This window comes from Tursiops truncatus, chromosome 13 (assembly GCF_011762595.2).
Source record: "Tursiops truncatus isolate mTurTru1 chromosome 13, mTurTru1.mat.Y, whole genome shotgun sequence".
NCBI classification, from domain to species: Eukaryota; Metazoa; Chordata; class Mammalia; order Artiodactyla; family Delphinidae; genus Tursiops; species Tursiops truncatus.
In genome coordinates this window covers 11189395-11213989 of record NC_047046.1, presented here as the reverse complement: position 1 = coordinate 11213989, position 24595 = coordinate 11189395, and the positions used below count along the sequence as shown (strand labels likewise).

At 43.4% G+C, this 24595-nt stretch overlaps 1 long non-coding RNA gene across 1 annotated transcript; it reads right to left on the bottom strand.

The window, feature by feature from the left end:
* Window positions 1-805: 805 nt before the first annotated feature.
* On the bottom strand, window positions 806-24470 carry LOC141276247 (uncharacterized). Its single transcript, XR_012325512.1, has 4 exons — window positions 24314-24470; window positions 22630-22703; window positions 3719-3817; window positions 806-3109 (listed from the first exon to the last, which is right to left on the bottom strand). It is a non-coding gene; the product is annotated as an uncharacterized lncRNA (long non-coding RNA).
* Between the last annotated feature and the right edge of the window lie 125 nt (window positions 24471-24595).

Sequence of the window (24595 nt, the reverse complement as noted above, 5' to 3'; positions counted from 1 at the left end):
GTTGAGATTCTGAGGCTGAGACTAAAGAAGAAATGGGCCATTTGCGGCTATGTGGATGGGCCTAGAGATTATCATACTAAGAGAAGTAAGTCAGAATGAGAAAGACAAATACCATATGACATCACTTATATGTAGAATCTAAACCATGATACAAATGAACTTATCTACGAAACAGAAACGGACACACAGACATAGAGAACAGACTTGTGGCTGCCAGCGGGGAGAGGGGACGGGGGAAGGATGGATTGGGAGATGGGGATCAGCAGATGCAAACTTATATATACAATGGATAAAAAACAAGGTCTTACTGTATAGCATATTCAGTATCTTGTAATAAACCTTAATGGAAAAGAATATGAAAAACAATACATATATAATATATATATATGTATAACTGAATCACTTTGCTGACCACCAGAAACTAAGACAACATTGTAAATCAACTATACTCCAATACAAAAAAAAAATTTTAATAAATAAATGAAGGAATGGGAATCCTCCAGGTGCACACAGAGGTACCGGCTTGTGCCAAAGCACAGAGGTCTGAAATCAATGGTGATTATAGACAACTGCAAGAAACATGTACTTGTCATGATAATTTTTTTTTTTTTTTTTTTTTTTGCGGTACACGGGCCTCTCACTGTTGTGCCCTCTCCCATTGTGGAGCACAGGCTCCAGACGCGCAGGCTCAGCGGCCATGGCTCACAGGCCCAGCCGCTCCGCGGCATGTGGGATCTTCCCAGACCGGGACACGAACCCGTGTCCCCTGCATCGGCAGGCGGACTCTCAACCACTGCGCCACCAGGGAAGCCCTGTCATGATGGTTTTTAAAGTCACAATGAAAATACTAAGCCATGTGGCCTGGCCTTGAGAAGGCTCATGCTGGTGAGTGAGAGAGGTCCTATCAGTCCCTCCTCTACTGCTTGGCTTCAGCAGCCTCTATAGGAAGACCAACCACCCTCATTTACTGGGGACTGAGTGGTTTCCTGGGATGTGGGGCCTTCAGTGCCTAAATCGTGACTGTCTAAGGCAAACTGGGACAACCTGGTCACCCTAGAGTGAAGTTCCCAATTCATGAGCACCTACAGTGTGCTCAGAGTTGGGATCAGCGCTATGCGAGCATATGTTGCTATGGAAGACTGAGCCCTGTGTTGAAACACAACTTGCACACAGATGTTCAGAGCAGCACTATTCACGAGAGCCAAAAGGTGGAAACAACCTAACTATCCATCATCTAAAGAGCAGATAAACAAACGTGGTCTATCCATACAATGGAATCTTATTCATCCATGAAAAGGAGTGGGGCACTGACGCAGGCTCCAACACGGATGAACTTGAAAACGCGATGCTGAGGGAAGGAAGCCAGCCACAAAAGGTCACATCTGTATGATTCCACTTACACGGAATACCCAGAAAAGGCAAATCCAGAGAGACACACAGCAGATTAGTGGTTGCCAGCGGCTGGGGGAGGGGAGAATGGGGAACGAGTGTTTAAAAGTATGGGGTTCCTGTTTGGGGTAATGAAAAGGTTCTAGAACTAGATAGGGCTGATGGTTGTACGACACCATGAACGCACTTAATGCCACTGAATTGTACACTTTAAAATGACTGAAATGGTAAACTTTATGTTAAGTATATTTTACTGCAATTAAAAAAAGAAGAATCCCCAAAAGGTATATAAACTAGGTGAACTAAAAGCCAGCCCACTGGGCCAAATTTGGCCTGCAGTGAGTTTCATTTGGCTTCAGGGAGTTTTAAAATTTGAATTTGTGGCAAACAGATCTAAAAGGGGAGCAATTTATTTGGAAAAATTCGAAAGCCTGGCCCCACTGAGACCGCATCTGCCCCTGGCAATGTCAGGAGGAGGGCGGAGGGGCCGCTTTACTCTGAGGCTGAGGCCTTCCAGTCCCCTCCAGTCCCCTTGCCCCCAGCCTTCACCTGGGCTCCTTCCCTCCTGTGCAGTACCTGCCTGGCCCACGGAGGCCCTAAGCACAGGCTTTCCAATACTTGCACAAAACAATTAGAAAAGAGGCAGATGATAAAGTCTGGAAATCAGGCACGCTACATGGTGACTTCCATTTTCATCCCCTTGTAAATGAGATATCAGTGGACTATCATTTCCCCCAAAATGCTATATGACTTTTGAAAAGGTCAAGCAGTGATTCAGAACCTTTGCTGCACATGGGAATCACCCAGGAAACTTTTTAAAGTATTGATGCCTGGGTCCTACCCGCCCCCAAGAGATTCTCACTTCTTTGGTCTGGGGCACAACTTGGGCATTGGGATTTTTTAAAGCTCTCCAGCTAATTCTAACATGCAGCCAAAGTTGAGAATTACCGCTTTACAGCTGCCTTTTAGAGAATCGCCCCCTTTTGGCCTCAGATGTCATAGAGCAAACTGCACACAAGTTGAAAATCTCTGTAGTTGTTACTAACATGTCTTTTGTTGTTCTCAATATCTACCCCTACAGACACAAGCTCTCCTCAGCTGGAAACACATGAGCAAATCATCTATTTTGTTTTGGAGGGGAGTCCACTGCTTCATTATCAAAAGCACATGTAAAGCGCCTCATAAAATCGAGACATTAACCGCACGTTTGTTTAATGGGTGTGAAGGGCTCCAGTCCACAGTGTGCTTCGGCCTAAGGAAGCCATCTGATAACGAACACATGCTGTTTCCCCCGCCGGAGTCTTAATGGTTTGTCATGTGAATGTGTGTGCATTGTTCAAAGTGATCACCCCTTTGCAAAGTGCAACTGTGACGCAATTGCTAACATCCTGGCCATGCATTTTCCATGTGCTCCTGCTTGTAAAGCTCTCTTCCACCAGAGCAATTCAACGGTGCAAAAAAGCATCTGCTGGCAGGAAAAACAAAACCTGTTCCATAGTCTGTGCATATTCAAGGCACGCTACCTACCTTGGTACCAGACCTTTGCTGAGGTCAGTTGTGCCCGGGTCAGAGATGAAGCCCACCACCGCCTCCAGTTCACACGTGGGCTGTCTGTCTGGCCGATAAAAGCAGAACATGCCTCCTCTTCACACCCCACCACAGCTGTCTGCAACTTGCCTGGTGGCCCAGTGTTGGCTCAGCTTCCAGCACCCATCTGTGACTTGGGGGAAAAAAAAGAAAAAGAAAAAAGAAATGCATGTGGTGAGGGAACAAAATTGCCCACGTCATCCTGGATGAGCCTCAAGTCATCCAGTATTTGATTGCCTTCTGCAAGGTAGAGACCTGGAGTTTATTGAGCCTCGCTTTGTACCCAAGTCAGAAAAATGGAACTGAAGGTCCTTTACAAGTCTCGTCTGCGATTTTTGGACTTTCCTTTTCTCTGAAGAAATGGAGGAGAAAATTAGAAATGTTGAGTGGGACAGATCACAGGTTTTCCCCTGTCTTGTGCTTTTTGTGCACAGAATCAGATGAATCGGTACCAGTTTAGTTTTCTTGGTAAATTGAGAACACTTTTTTTTTTCCATCAAAAGAAGTACAAATGTTGGCTTTTAGTTTTTAAAGACAGACCCGGTCCCCGGTTTCAAATGAGCTAGAAGGGGAATCGTCCTCAATCCTGGGACATTCACCTAGTCATTAATTTGTTTATTTATTCAATCCAAATATCAATATATTTCTGATTTTAAATAAAAAGTCTGATTTCCTGATAGGATGACACAGTAGAGCTGGGGTCCAGGAGAGGTAAGAGGCTCCTACAGGGAAAAATACTGACCTGGAGCCGGATGGCCAGGTTCAAATCCCAGCCCTGCCACCTCCTGGCCCTGTGACCTTATTCAAGGGATTTCAGCTCTCTGGATCTGGGTTTCCTCACCTGTAAAATAAGAGTAATAATAGTCTGCCTCCTGGGGTGGCACTGAGGATTCAGTGACTCAACTTGTGTAAAGTGCTTAGAACGCTGCCTGAACATTAGTTATAACTGCTTCTGCCCCTGGAAACACAATAGCAGCACAAAGGCAAAAGCATTTTTGTAGCATGGCAGGTTTACACACATGTAGCACTGTCACAAACCCATTTTTTTTTTTTTAAATCTGTATTGGGCTAAAATTGGAAGATCCAGTTCAGAATTTCTGCAAGTGCCCCAGGCTGACCAGTTACATCAGAACTGCAAAATCCCAGAGAGTTCCCTGGTGGCCTAGTGGTTAGGATTCCGGGCTTTCACTGCCGTGGCCAGTGTTCATTCCCTGGTTGGGGAACTGAGATCCTGCAAGCCGTGCGGCACGGCCAAAAAAAAATTGCAAAATCTCAGATCCCACCTGGGACTTACTGAGGCTCTCTGGGGTTAAGGTCCTGGGGATCTGCATTTTAACAAGCATCCCATGGGGCCGTGATGTACCCTAAAGCTAGAAAAGTATGAACAGACTTAACAAATAACAATACCCGTGAAGCCCAAATACTGCTGTTACGGATCCACTAAAGTAGTGCCTCCAAAACTTCATTTGAATATTATCTTTATGCACAATTTTTGCCCAATTATTTTACAATCTGACACAGCATACGCTTATAGTTTTCTATAAAGTGACTCACGGTTTTTACAAAAGTGAATTTATTTTATTATTTTTTTAATTGATTTTAAAAAATCAGTTTAATCGGAAGCCTGTGAATTTACTTTAAAAGGGAAATTTATTTCATTCGAGTGAATGAAAAAAATAGGTATCTTGCATAATTAGATGATAACTATAAAAGTAAATATAATTTTTAAAATAATGTTATTAAATTCTACCTAGACACTGTTACCAGCTGAAGCTCTGAATTTGCAGCAGCATCTTTAAAAAAGAAAAAAAAATCGGCAAGGGTTGGAGAGGTGTTACAGTCTTTCTAGCATCACGTGGAGACCTTCTCCTTCATGAAATGATTGCAAGGGAATGAGAGGGGAATAACTTCCTCATTGGGGGATTCAGTGCCATTTAATATTGTATCTAGGACTTCCCTGGTGGCGCAGTGGTTAAGAATCTGCCTGCCAATGCAGGGGACACGGGTTTGAGCCCTGGTCAGGGAAGATCCCACATGCTGCGGAACAACTAAGCCCGTGCGCCACAACTACTAAGCCTGCGCTCTAGAGCCCGTGAGTCACAACTACTGAAGCCCCCGCACCTAGAGCCTGTGCTCTGCAACAAGAGAAGCCACCGCAATGAGAAGCCTGCTCGCCGCAACTAGAGAAGGCCCGCTCGCAGCAACGAAGACCCAACGCAGCCAAAAATAAATAAATTTATTTAAAAAAAAAGTGATCTCCATTACACTTTTAAAATATATACATATATTGTATCTAAGCAGCCCCTTAAGTCCCTCCTAGTGAAGTCACGGAGCACACTTTGCGCAGAACTGCAATCAGGTCTTTGTCTGAAAGTTTACTGACTCTGGATTTGCACACACACTCACAAAAGAACAAAACAAAATCAAAAGCCCCAGGATATTCAAGACACTGGGAGTCATGGTCCGGGCAGTCCATACTTCTATCTCCACGAGGCTCCAGGACCCACTTCAGATGTCACTGTCAAGGGCGACAAATAGATTTGGGTTGGTATCCACTACCCACTCACCTACTATGCTTTGTGACCTTGGGCACACCCCCAGAATCTATCTCCACAACTGTAAAATGAGATGATGCCTGTCCGAGCCAAGATGACATAATGATGTATGAAAAGCCCCTAACACAGAGGGTGACACGTGGTTGATGTTCAGTAAATGGTAGCTTTTAAAAATTACCAAGCCTTCATATTTTAAACCACTTCTGATAGAACTCTTTGTCAAACACTTTTCTACTTCCTAAATCCCGTGTAACTACTTGATGACTCAGGGTTATCATTTTGAGTATCTCTGTAGTCATTTTATTGTCTTTGGACGCATTTCTAATAGCTTCCCAAATTCACCCTCCTCTTTGGTCATTTCATATACGCAGTGGGCTGGTAACAAAGCTAAGTGTCCACCAATAGAAAGCTGATTGAACCATAGTGAAATTACATGGGTAGCCAATAACAATGCAAAAAGATACTCCCATAGCAATAAGAAAAATACAAATTGAAGCACTCAGCTATTTTTTGTCCATCTGCATAGCAAATGTTAAGTACAATATTATCTAAGGTGGGTGAGGAAATGGCAAATAAGAACTTCTATACACTAATGGTGGGAGTGTAAATTGGTACAACCTTCTGGAAGGCATATGCATTTGACCTAGCAATTCTATTTCTAAAAATCTATACAACAGAATCTCTTCCGTACAGGCACAAGAATGTATGTGCAGAACAAGTATTGGTGAACATGTGGAGAAGTTGGAGCCCTGGTGCACTGCTGGTGGGAATGTAAAGTGATACAGCTACTGGGAAAAACAGTATGACGGGTCCTCATAAAATCAAACATAGAATTACCGTATGATCCAGGAATGGCACTTTGAGCACATAACTCAAAAGAATTGAAAGTAGGGACTCAAACAGATATTTGCACATGAATGTTCATAGCAGCATCATTCACTGTGGCCAAAAGGTAGAAACAACCCAAATGTCCATCAGTGGATGAATGGATAAACAAAATGTGGTCTATTCACACAGTGGAACATTGTTCAGCCTAAAAAAAAAGAATGAAATTCTGATACATACTACAACATGGGTGAACCTTGGAGACATTATACTCAGTGAAATAAGCCAGACATGAAAGGACAACTATCGTATGATTGCACTTATGTTGATTACCTAGAATAGTCAAATTCCTAGAGACAGAAGTAGAATAATGGTTACCAGGGGCTGCGAGAAGGGGCAATGGGGAGTTATTGTTTAATGGGTACAGAGGTTCAGTTTGGGAAGGTGAAAAGTTCTGGAGACGGACGGTGGTGATGGTTGCACGACAATGCGAATGTACTTATGTCACTGGACTGTGCACTGACAGTTAAAATGGTAAACTTTATGTTAAGTATGTTTCACCACAATTTAAAAAAAGAATGCAGTGCTAAACCAAAAAGGTATACTTTTGAACAGAACTTTGATGCCCTGGGGACATTTTTCTTTTTATTTCATGTTCAAGACTATGGGTAATGGGAGGACAGAGGACAGTGCAAATCTGGTCTCAAAATAAGCAGAATGCTACTGAATTTATCTTTTTTTCATTTTGTATCTCCTATTCATCTTCATTCCCATTGAAATACTAACAGAAAACTGCTAACATTTAACAATTAATAATTACACAATTTGGGCTTCCCTAGTGGCACAGTGGTTAAGAATCTGCCTGCCAATGCAGGGGACACAGGTTTGAGCCCTGGTTCGGGAAGATCCCACATGCCAAGGAGCAGCTAAGCCCATGTGCCACAACTACCGAGCCTGTGCTCTAGAGCCTGCCTGCCACAACTACTGAGCCTGTGCGCCACAACTACTGAAGCCTGCGCGCCCAGAGCCCATGCTCTGCAACAAGAGGAACCACCACAATGAGAAGTCCGCGCACTGCAATGAAGAGTAGCCCCTGCTCGCCGCAACTAGAGAAAGCCCACGTGCAGCAATGAAGGCCCAACGCAGCCAAAAAAATTAAAATAAAAATTAATTAATTAAAAAAAATAATTATACAATTAGACGTTGTGATATGATGCCCTTCACAAATTTTGCAAGTCATAAAGATTCAATGAGATAACATGTATAAAGTGGTTAGCACAGTTCCTTAGTTATTATTGTTCTTATTTTTGTCTCATTTAATTCTCAAATCATTCCTGTGACTTGGATATTATTGATATCCCCATTCTGTAGCCAAGAAAAACCAAGGCTCAGGGAAGTTAAGTGATTTGTCCAAGGTCACACAGCACATGGCAGAGCTGAGGCTAAAAAGTGACTGTCAGACTCCAAAGTCTATGTACTTCAGAGGTAGAAAACAAATTTATGGTTACCAGGGGGAAAGAGAGGGGGGAGGAATAAACTGGGAGACTGGGATGACATATACACACTATTATATATAAAATAGATAACTAGGGCTTCCCTGGTGGCGCAGTGGTTGAGAGTCCACCTGCCAATGCAGGGGACACGGGTTCGTGTCCCGGTCCGGGAGGATCCCACATGCTGCCGGAGTGGCTGGGCCTGTGAGACATGGCCACTGAGCCTGCGCGTCCGGAGCCTGTGCTCCGCAACAGGAGAGGCCACAACAGTGAGAGGCCCGCGTACCGCAAAAACAAAAACAAAAACAAAAAAAATAAAATAGATAACTAATAAAGACCTACTGTACAGCACAGGGAACTCTATTCAGTACTCCGTAATAACCTATATGGTAAAAGAATCTAAAAAAGAGTGGACATATTTATATGTATAACTGATTCACTTTGCTGTACAGTAGAAACTAACACAACATGGTAAATCAACTATACTCCCATAAAAATTTAAAAAGAACAAAAAACCAAAGTCTATGTGCTTGACCCCTATGCTGAGAATACTTTGCCAAGCCTTCAGTTTCATGAGACAATTCTAATTGTTCCTAAGAGTGCACCAAAGCAAGTTTTAATTAATTTTTTACATTTCAAAATATCATTCACGGGCTTCCCTGGTGGCGCAGTGGTTGAGAGTCCGCCTGCCGATGCAGGGGACGCGGGTTCATGCCCTGGTCCGGGAAGATCCCACATGCCGCGGAGCGGCTGGGCCCGTGAGCCATGGCCGCTGAGACTGCGCGTCCGGAGCCTGTGCTCCGCAACGGGAGAGGCCACAACAGTGAGAGGCCAGCATACCGCAAAAAATATATATATATCATTCACTTACTTATTATTGTAGTCAAATATATGATAGTACATATCACTTCTTCAAAGTATTATATGATTTATTCAAAATAATATAGTTGAGGGTCTTCCCTGGTGGTCCAGTGGTTAAGAATCGGCGCTTCCACTACAGGGGGCGTGGGTTTGATCCCTGGTCGGGGAACTAAGATCCCACTGGCCACGCGGTGCAGCCAAAAAAAACCAAAAAAAGAAAAAAACGAAATAATACACTTGAAAGGCACTTAATTTAAAAGACCCCTCTATCCTACCTTTCCCCATCTCACCTTTCAGGTCCTGTTCGTTAAAGGCAACCACCTTCAACCCTTATATCTTTTCCCCTGGTACTTACTACCACCCTTCTCAATGAGAAACTTATACTGACATTTCTTGATTTATCAAGTTTAGAATGTTTATTGGCTCATTTCTCCCACACGAACATCACTCCCCATTACCCTCCTCCTATCTCTCCGACATCATTACATAGCACTTTGAGAGTGGAAAATGTTTGCGTTAGGTTTTTCTTACAACCACACAAATATTGTTTACTGCCAAACCAAGTACATGCACTCTGACTATGCCTCCTTTCCTATACGACTCTTTGCTTTTCCTAGAATTAATAACTAACTTGGTTTTTTTATGTCTCTGGTTTTCTTACTTTTGTTTCTAAGTAATTCTCCAAGTGCTCTGACATCTCTGCCATAGGCCTATCAACAAAATGTTCTCTACATTCAAAGAATCAGTTTCATCTATTTCCCAGAGACCTCCTCCCAGAGTCTGTTTTCTTGCTCCAATCTGGACAAGTTGCTCTTTGGGGACTGCTACACAGCTGTCATTTTGAATCATCTCTTGGCCATTGTCCTTGGAATTCCCTTTATTTTCGCCCATTTAAAATCTCCCCTTCCCTGGAGTCTTGTCCTTCTCGTTCTCACTTTACTCTATCATTTTGTTGGAACACATTTCCAAAAGCTTACGAAAAGAGGGTAAATGGGAGGCAATTTTTTTCAAGTCTCTGCATGCCCAAAAATACTGTTCTAACCTCACTCCTCAAGGATAGTTTCTCTCATCCCTGCCTTCTTCAATTACTACGTGTGAGCTCCCCCAGAAAGGACATGAAGTTGGAGGAGGCGGCTCTCTGTAGCTGAGGCTGATCCCAAAGAAGCTGACAAGCAGAGTCTGTCTCCAGGTCATGCTCCCAGCAGCTGGACAGCAAGTCCTTCCTTGAAGAGGGTCTGGACCATCTCCAGGGCCCATCCTTACCGTATGAGTCTGCTATGGCTGCTATAACAAATTAGCACGAACATAGTGGCTAAAAACAACACAAATTTATTATCTTACAGTTCAGAAGACTGCAAGTTCAAAAATATCTTGCTGAGCTAGTGAAGGTGTTGGCAGGGTTTTGCTCCTTCTGGAGATTCTAGAGGAGAATACATTTCCTTGACTTTTCTGCCTGCTAAAGACTGCCCACAATTCTTGGCTTGTGGCCCCCGGCCAGCAATCACATCACTCTGCCCTCTGCTTCCATTGTCACATCCTTCTCTAACTCCTCTGCCTCCCTCTCTCACTTATAAGGACTCTTGTGATTACACTGGGCCCACTGGGATAATCTAGTATAATCTCCGCATCACAAGATCCTTAATTTAATCATATCTGTGAAGTCCCGCTTGCCATGTCAGGTAACATAGTCACAGGTTCCGGGGATTAGGAAGTGGACATCTTTGGGAGGCCATTATCCTGCCTACCAAAGTCACCAAAGAGACGGATATTCTAGAGTAGCTGGTGAGATTAACACCAAACAGATACAATGAACTTGATGCCTACATTTGTGTACAGTAACACCTCGCGTGGACGGAGAGCTTACTCTATCCCAAGCACTGTGGTAAGTGCCTGACATGATTATCTCATTTATTTCTCTCAACGGTTCTCTGAGGCAGGCACTATTTTTACAATCCTTATTTTGCAGAGGAGCGAGAGGCCCAAAAAGATTGAGCTATTCGCCTCTGGTCAAACAGCCGGTGAGTGGAAGACTCCTTATTCAAATCCGGGTCTGCCTGACTCCAAAGCTTGTGCCCTTGACCATGTCTCTCTAATCCTTCTTTGCTTGTTGCTAATTTAGGTCTTTAGGTTGCTAAACACAACTGCCTCTCTTCACCCTATGTGCCAGCTCAGGGTGGCACACGACAAGGGCTCAATAAATATTTGTTGAATTTAATTCCCAAAAAAGTCATCTCTTGCTGGTTTCCTCATAACTTTTAGGGCATTCCCAATTCCCATATTCTCCTTCTTGCATCCAATACACTTTTGGGGGGGCGGGGTTTGTGTGTTTTGGCCACACCTCGCGGCATGTGGGGTTTTAGTTCCACAACCAGGGACCGAACCTGCACCCCCTGCAGTGGAAGCACACAGTCTTCACCACTGGACCACCAGGGAAGTCCCCAATACACTTTTTTTTAAAAAATAATTTATTTATTTTATTTATTTACTTTTGGCTGCTTTGGTTCTTTGTTGCTGCGCGCGGGCTTTCTCTAGTTGCGGCGAGCGGGGGCTACTCTTCGCTGCAGTGCACGGGCTTCTCATTGCGGTGGCTTCTCTTGTTGCAGAGCACAGGCTCTAGGCACATGGGCTTCAGTAGTTGTGGCACGCGGGCTCAGTAGTTGTAGCTCACGGGCTCTAGAGCACAGGCTCAGTAGTTGCGGGGCACAGGCTTAGTTGCTGCACAGCATGTGGGATCTTCCCGGACCAGGGCTCAAACCCGTGTCCCCTGCATTGGCAGGCGGATTCTTAACCACTGTGCCACCAGGGAAACCCTCCGATACACTTTTATTGGGCATTTATGTGCTGCCCACTGCAGAAATTCAAAGATAAATAGAACACGTTGTTTACTTCCGGGGAGCTCACTTTCCAGTGAGGGGATCATGATAGTGACCTAGGAGTAATTTTAAGTTTTTCTCTCTTTTCATCAATTTAGACAATTAGCGGTGAATGTGAAAAAAGGAGATATCATTGTTATTGTTTTCCCCCACCTATCGAGGATAGAAACCAGAAACACCAGAAGAGGAGGCTGGTAGCTCTTTCAGACTATTTTTCACATTAATATATATTTTTACTATGCACACAAGTACAGGGGCAGTTTTAGGTTTTGTTTCCCTTTTTGAAAAAATGGGAGCATGGTCTGCAGATTATTCTTATGCTTGCTTTTCCATTTAGGAAGGCACAATAGATATATTGCCAAGCTCACTTCCTCTTAACTGTTTCATTTCCCTATTGATGCTCGTTAAAATTGTTTCAAGTGTTCCCCCCTCCCCAAACTTGCAGGATAGGAACTTCCTTTTGCAGCTCAAGTCCTGGTTACAACCTTGAGGAATGACAGCTCTACCTTTTACTAAACCATTGGGCACCTCGTCCCCAGAGTGATCTTTCCAAAGCAAGAGTTTGATGATCTCTCCTCTCCCAAATTTCCCCGAGGCCCTGCAGGATAAATCCAAATCCCAACTGCCTGGCCTAGCGTGAAGATTTTCAGAAGCTGGCCCCTCGTCCAGAATCAGCCTTGAGTGGTGACGGTCTACACACACATTCCACACCCCCATGGGCTTTCTTCATTCCGCCTTAGTGGTCTTCTTGCAGACTCTCCACTGCACAAGCCTGTCTGGATCTGGGTAAATTTTACTCATTCTTCAGTTTCTGCTGAAACATCACTTCCTCAGGGTCCTTCCTGGCTCCTCCCAGCCTGGGGTCTCCCTTTACTCTCTTTCACCCTGGGGACGTGCATCACACTGGTAATTAACTTACTCAGCGTCTGTGTTGCCTGCCCTTCTCTCTCATCCACTTGAGGGTCTTTCTCCTTTACCTGCTGTACCTCCAAGGCATAGCACAGTTGGTGGCCCACTGCAGTTGTCAATAAATGTTTGCTGAAAGGGTGATGAAGAATGACTCACGGGGAAATTTTACTGCTTCTAGTTAATACACAAATGCGTAGGTACAGTCTCATGTTGAATATTTGGTTCCACTGACAGTGATAAAAAAAGAGAAAGATCGCTTACCAAAATACAGGCACCCTACTTTCTTTTTTAAAAGTACCTTATCTATTTTAAGAGTCGTTCTTTTCTCGTGGTTTTTATTCATTTATTTACGGCTTTAATCACTGTGATCCAATTTATTTTTTTAAATTTTATTTTAAAATTAGTCAGTTTTATTTTACTAATTAATTTTTATTGAAATATAATTGATTTACAATATTATATTAGTTTCAGCTGTACAACACAGTGATTCAATATTTTTGCAGATTATACTCCAGTTAAACTTACTACCAAATAATGGCTATATTTCCCTGTGCTGTATAAATAGATGTGATCCAATTTATTTTAACATCTTTAAAAATATAATTATCTGAAGCAATTGGCAACCTATCTTGCTGTTTATTGTTTCTTTTGTCTCTTGCTCATGGTGAATTGGTTCCTTGTGTGTTTTGTAATTTCAAACGAGTTGATCTTTATTTGTGGGAATTCTGTATGTCAAGGCTGAAGGTTTGTCCTTCCAGAGCTTGTGTTTAGCTACTTTCTTCGCTTGGCGGTTCCCCACAGTATAAATTAAAACCCAAACCTATGTGAATACAGTCATATTGTGACAAATTCAGAGGGGACATTTCTTGCCCACCCAGGCCCACCTAAGGAGAGATAAACATCCGAGTTATTGCCCTATGCTGGCTGGGCAGATTTTTCTAGAACCCCACTCCCTTCCATAATAGTGGAGCTCTTTGAGGGTCCTTGTTTGTGTGGAGGCCATAGTTCTAATTCCCCCCAAACTTTGTCCCCTCTGTCCTTTGGTTTGTTTGTTTGGCTGGTTGGTTTTGGGGTGGTTTTTTTTTCTTTTTCCTTTTTTTTTTGGCCGTGCTCCACGTCTTGTGGGACCTTAGTTCCCCAACCAGGGATTGAACCTGGGTCCTCTGCAATGAGAGTGCGGAGTCCTAACCACTGGACTGCCAGGGAACTCCCCCCTCTTTCCTTTGGCAGCTTTAAAAATCAAAGACCTCCTCCCACTACTGTGGATTTCATACCCTCTTTTTCTGACTACAGAAGATTATCTCTATTTTCTCCAGTATTTCTAGTTGACTATCAAATGTGGGAAAGTTTTTAGATTATCTAGTCCAGAATATTGCCCAAAATGGAAACCCAGTGGACTAGTTTTCAGATCTTTCCCTCATTCTGTATGCATGAGTCTATTTTTTTAAGTCACTTTGTTCTCCTCTTATTTTCTGTATATTTACCACCTCTCTCCTGTTCTCTTACATTTACAAGTTACATTACAGAGCAAGATGCCTTATGCTAATAATTTCTCAGTATAAAACATTCTTTTTTTCCCTTAGTATTTGGCTCTTATTATTGGCTCTTTTTCAGCTCCTATCCTAACTATCTTTTTTTTGTAATTTCCTAGTGAACAGGCACCAAATATAGTTAGTATTTGATCTATATGTCACCTGCTAATTTAAATGCTCTTCTTTAAAAAAAAAAAAATCTAACCCAGTCTTGCAGATAAAAAAAAATCTTGAGGTTGACAAAACTGCTAGCAATGTTTCCATAAAAACTGTTGTCAAAAGACTGGCAAACTTGGTAACACTAGGTAGCTAAGTTTTTAAAAATTCAGTACTAGTAATGCAAGTCACATCTACAATTTGAACGAAAATTCTAACTTGCTTCAAACTTATTTTAGGCCTAGATAAATTACTTTTGGTCTTAGATCTAGGAATATATGCATATAAACATTCTATTGCTACACAAGTACACTGTGTACTTTATACAGATAATACTTGCAGCCTAGGATGCGGCAGCAGTATTTGTAATACTGTTCATCCTCACTCATAGCTTACTTGGAACTTCTCCTTAACGTAATACCAAGTAAGAATTAGATAAGTATTAAAGTGACTACTTTTGTCATTGCTCTAGTCAAGGTTACACGTTAGCTAACTTATAAATAAGTCACTCTCCGTGACAGAAACATCAGCCACTGAAATAGTGTATGAGCACAGTCACAAAGCTTTTTCAAAAGGACTTTTAAAATTTCTCTTAGGGAATTCCCTGGCAGTCCAGTGGTTAAGACCCCACCCTTCCAATGCAGGGGGTGCAGGTTTGATCCCCGGTCAGGGAACTAAGATCCTGCAAGCTGGGTTGCGGTCAAAAAAAAAAAAGAAAGAAAGAAAAAAAAATTCTCTTAGTTATGTCAGCTTTGGTTAATGGATATTCTACCTGGCTTTTCTTCTCAGCCTCCAAGGAAGTTTAAAGAGTTGGTAAATCCCAATTTTAAGGATTTGGAGAATTGTCACTGTAGCACTTATCTACTGCTGCATGACAGACCACACCTAAACGCAATGGCTTAAAATAACAATTGTTTAATTTGTTCCTGAGTCTGTGGGTCAGGAACTCTGTCAGGGCTCAGAGGGGCAGTTCATCTGTGTTCCTTGCAGTGCCGGCTGGGGTGCATTCATGTGGGGCTGGAGGACCCACGCTGGTCTCACTCACAGGGCTGGTGCTTCAGCTGGAATGGCTTGAACGACTGGGGACTGCATGGCTGGGCCTCCTTCCTTGTGGGGCTGGCTGGACTCCCTAGTGTGCATGGGGCCTCCTAGCTGTCAGCTGAGTTCCCGGAGTCCCCTGCCTTGGCCTCTTTCTCCAGCAGGACAGCCTGGACTTCTAGACATGGCAGATGGTGTCCCACTCTGGTTAAAGTGGAAACTTCCAGGCCTCAGCTTGGAAGTCCCAGAATAGTATTTCCACCAGATTCTGCCACATTCCATTGGTCAAAGCAAGTCAAAGGCCAGCCTCCAAGGAGTAAAGAAATAGATTCCATCTCTTGAGAGGGGAAGAGGCCCCATCCACAGGGACAGGAGGAATTGTTGGCAGCCATCTTTGCAGGCCATCTACTGCAGTTGCTTTACCCAACTAAATACATAGCACCCATTCTGTTTATAAAGTTGCTACAAATCAAAGGGGGAGTTTATTAATGACAGTTTAGGATAACTTAATAACTAGTATTAGGATAGTTTATAATACTTAGACTAAAGATGTCAAGGTATTTTCCTAATATAAATACGCTTAGGGCTGCGTTTAAATGTCACTGTCATTATTCAGCACCTAACAGTTTCAAGTGAGAAGGCACAATTTCACCTGATTAACATTAAAGCTTAAGTTAAATTCAACTCCCCTTAGGATCTGGGGGATTACCTTTATTTATTTATTTGCTTGTTTATTTTCTAAACAGCAATTTATTTATTTTTTATTTTTGCAGTATGCAGCCTCTCACTGTTGTGGCCTCTCCCATTGCGGAGCACAGGCTCCGGATGCGCAGGCTCAGTGGCCATGGCTCACGGGCCCAGTCACTCCGTGTCATGTGGGATCCTCCCGGACCGGGGCACGAACCCGCGTCTCCTGCATCGGCAGGCGGACTCTCAACCACTGCGCCACCAGGGAAGCCCCAGTCTTCAGTTCTTTACATAGTCTGTTGGAATAGATGCTCTTTGTACAGACTGGAATGATCCCTTTGAAGATGGACCGTTCTGTTGATAATAGTGTCCTTTCCCTCAGCGTACAACTCAGCCACCCAGAACTTTTGTCGTTCCTCCCAGCACCACAGAGTATGAAGTTTAGACTTTCCTGTGCCCCCTCCTTCCAAGTCCTCCCACCTCCTCCTCCTTACCCACTACCGCTCCACGTGAGGCCCAGGACCCATAGTATGGGCATTAGCAGGGAGCCTGTTAGAAAAGCAGAGTCTCTGGACCCACTCCAGACCTCCTGAATCAGACTTCCATTGTAACAAGTTCTCCAGGCAGTTTGTGTGCACATTTCAGTTGATAAGCTGGCTTGCATAGTATATCTCTCTCCCGCCATCTTGCTCCCCACCACCGCTCTGCATCCCGAGTGTGGACCTTCAGGGAGCCTGGCCACTCCTCTCTCACACGCACTCGCACCCCTTCCCCTCTAAGGGCGTGGAATCTTGATCATTCACTCAAGTCCCTAAGGTCCTAGGCATCCTAGCTCCCTTGAGCAAGGCAAGCTCAGCACCCCAGGACTCTAAGATGTAACTGCTTTGCAGGAAAAACATCCCCCTTGGTCCTTTGTGATGAGTCTAGAGTAGAAAATAAGTCCAGTTTATTCTCAATGTCACATTAATAATAGGCCCTCCAGGCTGGTAAAATTTTAAAGATATTTCTTCTTCTGGAATCCTTCCTAATTCTCCCTACTTGGAGTCTAGCGTCATTGCCTTGGGCTAGAATCTCCGGGGTCATTGGGATTTAAAAAGAGAGAAGGGTGTTAATAAAGAGGTGACGGAAGTGTAGTTACACTGGCCTGGCTCTGTTCGGCATTGGTCCAGCCGTGAACCATACTGCCTTTGGGTTTGTGAGACTGAAAAGGCAGAGGCAAAAACGCAGCTGGGTGTGTACCTGTCGTTAAGATCTGTGTGCTGAACAAAGGGACTGTCGACTACCCACTCCCATCATAGTAGGGACCCTGGGAGATGTAAGGAAGTGAGAAATAGACCTTAATACTGGCAAAAGACCACAGATTCAATTCGAGGACGAAGAGTAATAAGAAAATGCAAGTCACTGTCATTATTTACGTGGCATGGCAGAGTTACACACACTTTATTATACAGTGCATGCTACACAGAGAACTGCTATTTATAGACATTTCATCCCATTCCTCCAATGCCCCTAAACTCACTCTTTCACAGTATTTGGCCCAAGTTCAATGGCAATGTGATTTAAAAAAAAAAAAGTGTATTTAAAATCAATGTAATGTTGAAAAGTACAGCAAGAGAGTAGTACTGAAGAGCCAAGGCTGCCCCAAGTCAGTCTGGAGGAGGATTTTTAAATCTGAAAATATCTTAAGTGTTTCAAAGATATAGATGGTTAATATATATATATTAACAATGTATCTTTTTATTATGAATTTTTTTAACATTTTCAACCAGTGGCTTTTGTACTATTTTAGACAATGCCTTAGAGTCTTTTTTTTTTTTTTTTTGGCTGTGCTGGGTCTTAGTTGCAGCCTATGGGTTTCTTCAAAATATATTTTAAAAAATTCTTTTGACTTAGGAGAAAGTGTGTTTTTTAAAAAGGGAGGCACCTTAGAATTAAATCTTGTTCTAAACTGAAGAGACTTGGCAGATGTGCAGGAAATTAAAATATCTGGCATGTTCATGAATATGAGGACTGGACAACTGTATCTTGAAAAAGTCTTGAAATTTAAAGGTCATTTAAAGTACAGATTTAAAAAACATTTTACAGAACTAAATTTCTTAGTTAAAGGGGTATCTAATTAAATTTTCCTGAGTCTCATGGAAGTAAATTATTTTATACCCTTTGCTTTAATTTTTTTTCACAATTTAATTTAAGGGGTATTGAATAAAGAGAACATATTCAATATGTCATATTTTGGCAAATGTCAACCAGAACTGGCTTGTTAAATACGGGTTATCTTCAACTTGTGCCAATTAATTAATTAAAAATGTTTTCTTAATGCTAAATTCAAATAAGTTCTTGGTTTTGATACAACTTCTGATTTTCTTCTGTTGCTCAGGTGATTTGAAATTATAATTGAGAATAAATTTTGCAAAATTAACACATAAAAGGGCATCATTGGAAATGTTTTCCACTGCATAATTCCAAATGCCGTGGAAGTGGTTGGCGTATTTGGATAGTCACAAAACTTAATTCCATACGTACATATTTCAAAATTATCCATCTGCTTAACACCAGGAAGGGTTGCAGTGGTAAGATCTTGGTGTACCCGATTGTGGAGAACTCGGTGTGGTAAAATTTGCAAAATCAAAATCGTTGTTTCTTAAAAACAATTAGCGAGATTACAAAGTTCTTCCAAGCCTATAATATGGTACATCAGAACAAGAAAACAAGATAATTTATTCATGTCTCCCCAGACTCCTAAGTGACCACCAGGGAGAAGACACACACAGAGGTAAGGAACTAAAGGTAATCACCCATGGGAATTTCCCCCGTCCAGCAGCTAGGACCCTGCGCTTCCATTGCAGGGAGCATGGGTTCCATCTGGAGCGCGGCACTTATTCTGAGATGGGAAAATGTAGTAAGTCAAGCCATATAAAATTGCAGTGGCGCAGTGGTTGAGAGTCCGCCTGCCGATGCAGGAGACACGGGTTCGTGACCCGGTCCGGGAGGATCCCACATGCCGCGGAGCGGCTAGCCATGGCCACTGAGACTGCGCGTCCGGAGCCTGTGCTCCGCAACGGGAGAGGCCACAACAGTGAGAGGCCCGCGTACCGCAAAAAAAAAAAAAAAAAAATTAAAAATAACTGAAGACCAAGAGCCCTTCCCCAAATTTTCTGGCCTGTTTCCCCACAACCTCTTAGACTTCTTGAATGACCCTACAGAAGGGAAGAAACCCAACTCCCAACCCCCAATAGACTGAATTTCCAAACTGCCTTGGCCTGTGGAAGGAGCAGTAGAGGACCTTGAGCCAGATATATTTAATGTAGAAAAACTGAAAATTTTGAGCACAAGTGGCATGGAGCAAATTCATGTGAGTTATCCTTTCAATCTCAACTTAAAGAGAATCAAATTCAGGAATCTGTAAATAGCCATTTCATTAGTTATTCAATCAACAAATGTTTAGTGGATGCTGAATGAGTTTCCCTAAGTTCCGATGTAGGGCATTTTTGGACGTCTGACAAGAGAAACTAGTTGTAGGGGACAAGCACCCCCAAAAGACCTGAGGACTTAAATTCCTTGTCAGTCAATGATCTTGCCATGGTCACCAAAGAAGATGGCCCTTCCCCTTGTACACACTCTTCAAATTGCCCTTTGAGATTTTTCCCTCCTTCAAGTCCTAGCTCTTCATTTAAACATGATTTCACCAGTATAAACATGTTCAGGAGAAAGACCCAGTTTGAGTTTCTTCTGCCAGCCTCTTCCAAAGATAGCCTGAATCCCATTCTCTCATAAGAACAAGTCTTAAAAATAAACTAAGGCAGTAAGTGCTGTGTCCAAGGCCAAGTTTGTTCCAAAGCTGAGAATAATAAAATTCAGGGTTCCCTTTCCCTAATCCAATTTTAAGAGAAAATGCCTTTTGTTGTTAATTTTGTTTGCAAACTCTGATCCTGCCATCTCCATGACCTGATATTTTATTAAAGCATTTCCAAATCTGGTTCTGATTATATAAGAAAAGTTTGTGCCTGTGCTCATCAATGTCACAATTCACATGGAGAGAGCAGCTTGATTTGCCTTAATCCTCCAGAAGGTCTAACATCTAGGCAGAGCGTAAGAAGGAATCGCTATATCTTTTGCCTGATCCTGTGTCCTTGAGAAATCAAAAGTCACAAGGGCTCTGACGGTGTTTTTGCTTGGCCAGCAGACTTTTTTTAATTAGTTGTCAATGTTTACCATACAAGAATTTCACATACAAATCCCAGTTTCTGGTTTCTCTTGAAAAATCAGAAGAGCTGGCACCATTTGGTTGCTGTCCCTCACGGCTGAGTACTGGTGTAGTGGACAGTTGTGATCCTTATGGCTGCAATCCCTCTCCTATATTCAGGGATGTCACCAGTTCACAAGTCTTGGTGGCAGGCAGATGTCACTTCCCACTACTCAAGCTATATACCTGGTACTTACTAGCATGTGACCCAGGCCTGGCCAATTAGGCATGTCTCCCCAGGTTTTTATTTTTATTATTTTTTATTATTAATATTATTATTTTAATTTTTGGCTGTACCACGCGGCATGCAGGATCTTAGTTCCCAGACCAGGGATCGGACCCGCGCCCCCTGCAGTGGAAGCGTGGAGTCTTAACCGCTGGATCCCCAGGAAAGTCCCTCCCCAGGTTTCTAATGTGGCACTAGCTTTAGGAAGACTCTAGTACAGGAGAGAACTGAATTCTTTCTGACAGCAGACATGGTTAAAGCAATATCCAGTTTGTAGGGTCAGCGTGGGGTGGGCGGGCAGTAGCCTCTGAAAGTCGGCAGCAAAAACAGTTTTCTTACTAGTGTCGTTCCATGGAGTAATTTTGACCATGGTTTCAGTTCCACGGCCTGTCTCTGTTCCATTTTCCAAGCCGGGGTCTCCAGAATTCTAACTGACTGTGAGCTAGCCAATATTTCATTGCTACAATCCTTTTCTGCTTAAATCTTTCATGTATAAGCTCTGCCCCCTTGAGGCAGGGCATAGTGTCCAACCAACCCTCTTCCTTTATATATTAACTTCAGGCTACTTGTAAGACATGTGAGCTTGGAACTCAGGTCTTCTCTCCCTCTTTCTCTTTAAAGTGATAGAGTTTTGTCACTGGGAGAAAAGCTAAAGATCATCTAGTGCAAAGATCGGCAAAGTAATGAGAAAAGTTTCCCACATGCCCCTTCCCTCCACCACCACTCTCTCTTACATCTCATTGGGCAGAACTGGATCACAGGCTCACACTTTAAGCCAATCAGGGGACTAGGTTTGCTGTGATTGGCTTAGCCTAGGGCAGTAGTTCAACTTTGGCTGAATATCAGAATCAACTGAGAACCTTTTATAATGCCAACTGCCGGGTCACACCCCCAGGCCACATTTAATTGGTCTGGCTGGACTTCTGGCACTGGAATTTTAAAAAATCCTCTGGTGCTTTTAACATTAACCCTCTCTCTAGTTCAGCCCCACCCATTTTACGAATGCCAATACTGAGGTCCAAAGAGATATTAAGTTGCCTAAAGAACTATACCTTCAGTTAATAGCAAAACAGACAGAAGCAAAACCACACACAAATAACATTTACTAGGACACCTTTGTTTTTCCAGAAAACTCATTTTAGTACCCATTCTTTTTCTTAGAAAGTGAAGTCCTGAGGAGCTCGAAGACTAAGAAGCAGTAGAATATAAGGCGGTGGTTTTCAAGCTTGAGCGCATCAGAATCCCCTAGAGGGCTTGTTACAACACGGAGAGCTGGGCCCACCCCTAGAGTTTCAGATTCAGTGGTTTTGGGGTGGGGGGGAAGAATAATGAGCATTTCTAACAAGTTTCCAGGAGATGCTGCCGCTGCTGGTCCAGCGACCACACCAGCCACCACCAGAGTGGCTAAGAGCTTGGGCTATAGAATCACACCATCTTGGTGAGATCCAGTTCTGCCTCTTACACCAAGTCAGAACACGGGCAAGTTACTTAGCACACCTAGGAAATGGGGCCGATAATGATAGTGGCCTGGGTTCACGGCAACAACTGAATATGCATACAGAATGTAAAAGCACTTAGAACACTGTCTGGCCCATAGTAACTGCCTAATGAACATTAGCTATTAGCATTCATTCATTCCTTCATCAAACAATTATAAATTGAGTGCTTCCTTTGAGACGGGCACTGTTCCAGGCACCAGGAGTACAGTGGTGAGGAACTCAAATGAGCTTACAATCCACTGGGGAGGCCCACAATAGATAACCTCATGAATATAAGATAGAATGTCACACAGAAGAAATTTGCACTCCAGGCAAACTGGACAGCAAGTGCACACAGTTTTATGAGAACTTGGTCAAGTTTTGTTTGCATCTTCCATCTCAAGGAGGTGGTGACATCATGTTTCTAATGCAAAAGCCCCTTAGCAGCATGGCTCTCACCATGGCAGTTGAATAAAGCCCAGTTTATGGTTTTTATAGTAAGGTTCTCCAGAGAAACAGAACCAATAGTATTTACATATATATATTATATTTATACTTATGTTATAATACAAGTATATTTAAATATAATTTATATTTATACTATGTATTATATTTATGTAGATTTTAAAATAGTTTTATATTATACACCATACAATAAATATTAATATATCACTATACATTATATATACTATATTTTTTATTTAAAATATATTTTAGATATATTCATATTTGTATATAGATATTTATATAACATAGATATCAAAGGAATTGACTCACATGATTATGGAGGCCAAGAAGTCCCATGATTTGCTGTCTGCAAGCTGAAGACCCAGGAGAGCTGGTCCAAAGGCCTGAGGATCAAAAGCGCCAATGTCCAGGGGGCAGGAAAGGATGGATGTCCCAGCTCGAAACGAGAGCAAATTCACCTTCCCTCTGCCTTTTTTGTTCTATTCAGGACCCTAGTGGATCGGATCATGCCCACCTGCCTTGATGGGAGTTATCTGCTCTACTCATTCTCCCACTTCAGATGCCAATCTCTTCCAGAAACACCCTCAGAGACGCTCCCCGAAAATAATGTTTACAAGCTCTCCCAGCATCACTTGGCCCAGTCAGGTTGACACATAAAATTAACCCTCCCCGGCATAGTCACACCAGCCAATTCTTTAGGTTTTGTTTGAGAGGAAACATTTGTGCCAAGTACAGGATGGGTGAAGAGATTTCTAGAAGAGAGAGAGAGGCGGGTGGAATATACCAGATGCTTTACCTATGTTATTTCATCTAATCCTCACAGCCATCTTGGAGTAGATATGGTTGGACGAGGAGAGAAGTAACCTGCCCAAAGCTGAGCGGGAACAGTGGTACCCTAGCGACCTGCACAACCAGTGTCAGGAGGAAGCAGAGAGCAGGGGCACTGTCATATCACAAGCCCCATCTGACCCCCTTCTTCTGACTCCCCAGGCAGGGGCGAGGGTGAAGCCATAACTGCCATCGTGCATTTGTCCTCTGTCCCTCTACTCTGCTCCTAAAACAGGCGACGGTGATGTAATAAGATGCAAGGAGCAGCTACTTCTGAATCAGGACACTTCTGATCCCGGTCCAGCCTCATCTTCTCCCAGGGTTGTTGCCTTTCTCAGCATGTTAAAAAACAAAAAACAGGGCTTCCCTGGTGGCGCAGTGGTTGAGAGTCTGCCTACCAATGCAGGGGACACGGGTTCGTGCCCCGGTCCGGGAAGATCCCACATGCCGCGGAGCGGCTGGACCCTTGAGCCATGGCCGCTGAGCCTGCGCGTCTGGAGCCTGTGCTCCGCAACCGGAGAGGCCACAGCAGTGAGAGGCCCGCGTACCGCAAAAAAAAAAACCAAAACAAAACAAAAAAAAAAACAGGGCTTCCCTGGTGGCGCAGTGGTTGAGAGTCTGCCTGACAATGCAGGGGACACAGGTTCGTGCCCCGGTCCGGGAAGATCCCACATGCCGCGGAGCGGCTGGGCCCGTGAGCCATGGCCGCTGAGCCTGCGCGTCCGGAGCCTGTGCTCCGCAGCGGGAGAGGCCACAACAGTGAGAGGCCCGCGTACCGCAAAAGAACAAAAAACGAAACCAAAAAAAACTTTATTATGGATGTAATACATACTCATTGCTGGGAATACAGACCAGCAAAATAGAAGAAAACAAAAGTGGTCCATAATCCCCTCACCTCAGAAAAAAATGCTAACATTTTGATAACGATTCTCCTCAGTAGCTTGAGATCAGAGGCAGCCTGTCCTCTATGCTTACTGACTAGCCTTTTCCAGTTACACATATTAACCTAAATGGAAGTTACTTACTTATTTATTTGTTTTCGCTCTGGAGTTGTTTCTAGAGGTCGGTCGGTTCTGTAAATTTTGTTGGGTGAAGGAAATGGATTTGGGAGACGGATTGGAGTTGGAGTTGTGCTTGGAATTGTTTTTCAATTTGAAGTACTCACCTGCCAGCTTTGGGGCCAACAAAGTATTTGGAGCCTTTTTTCATACGGCAACTGTATTCAAGAACTGTAAGGGGTGGCCTTGCCTCTCCTGCTCCCGCGCTCGCTGGGCTCGGAACGCCCAAGCCGCACCAGAGAGAGGGCAGCCCCGGCTAGAACGGCGGAGTTGGAACAAGGCTGACGGCCTGGGCCTCCCGGTAACCAGGCAACAGAGGCCTTAGCAACGGGGAGGGGGCGGGACCGGAGGGGAGGAAGTCGGAAGCCAGCAGCTAAACATCGCGAGAG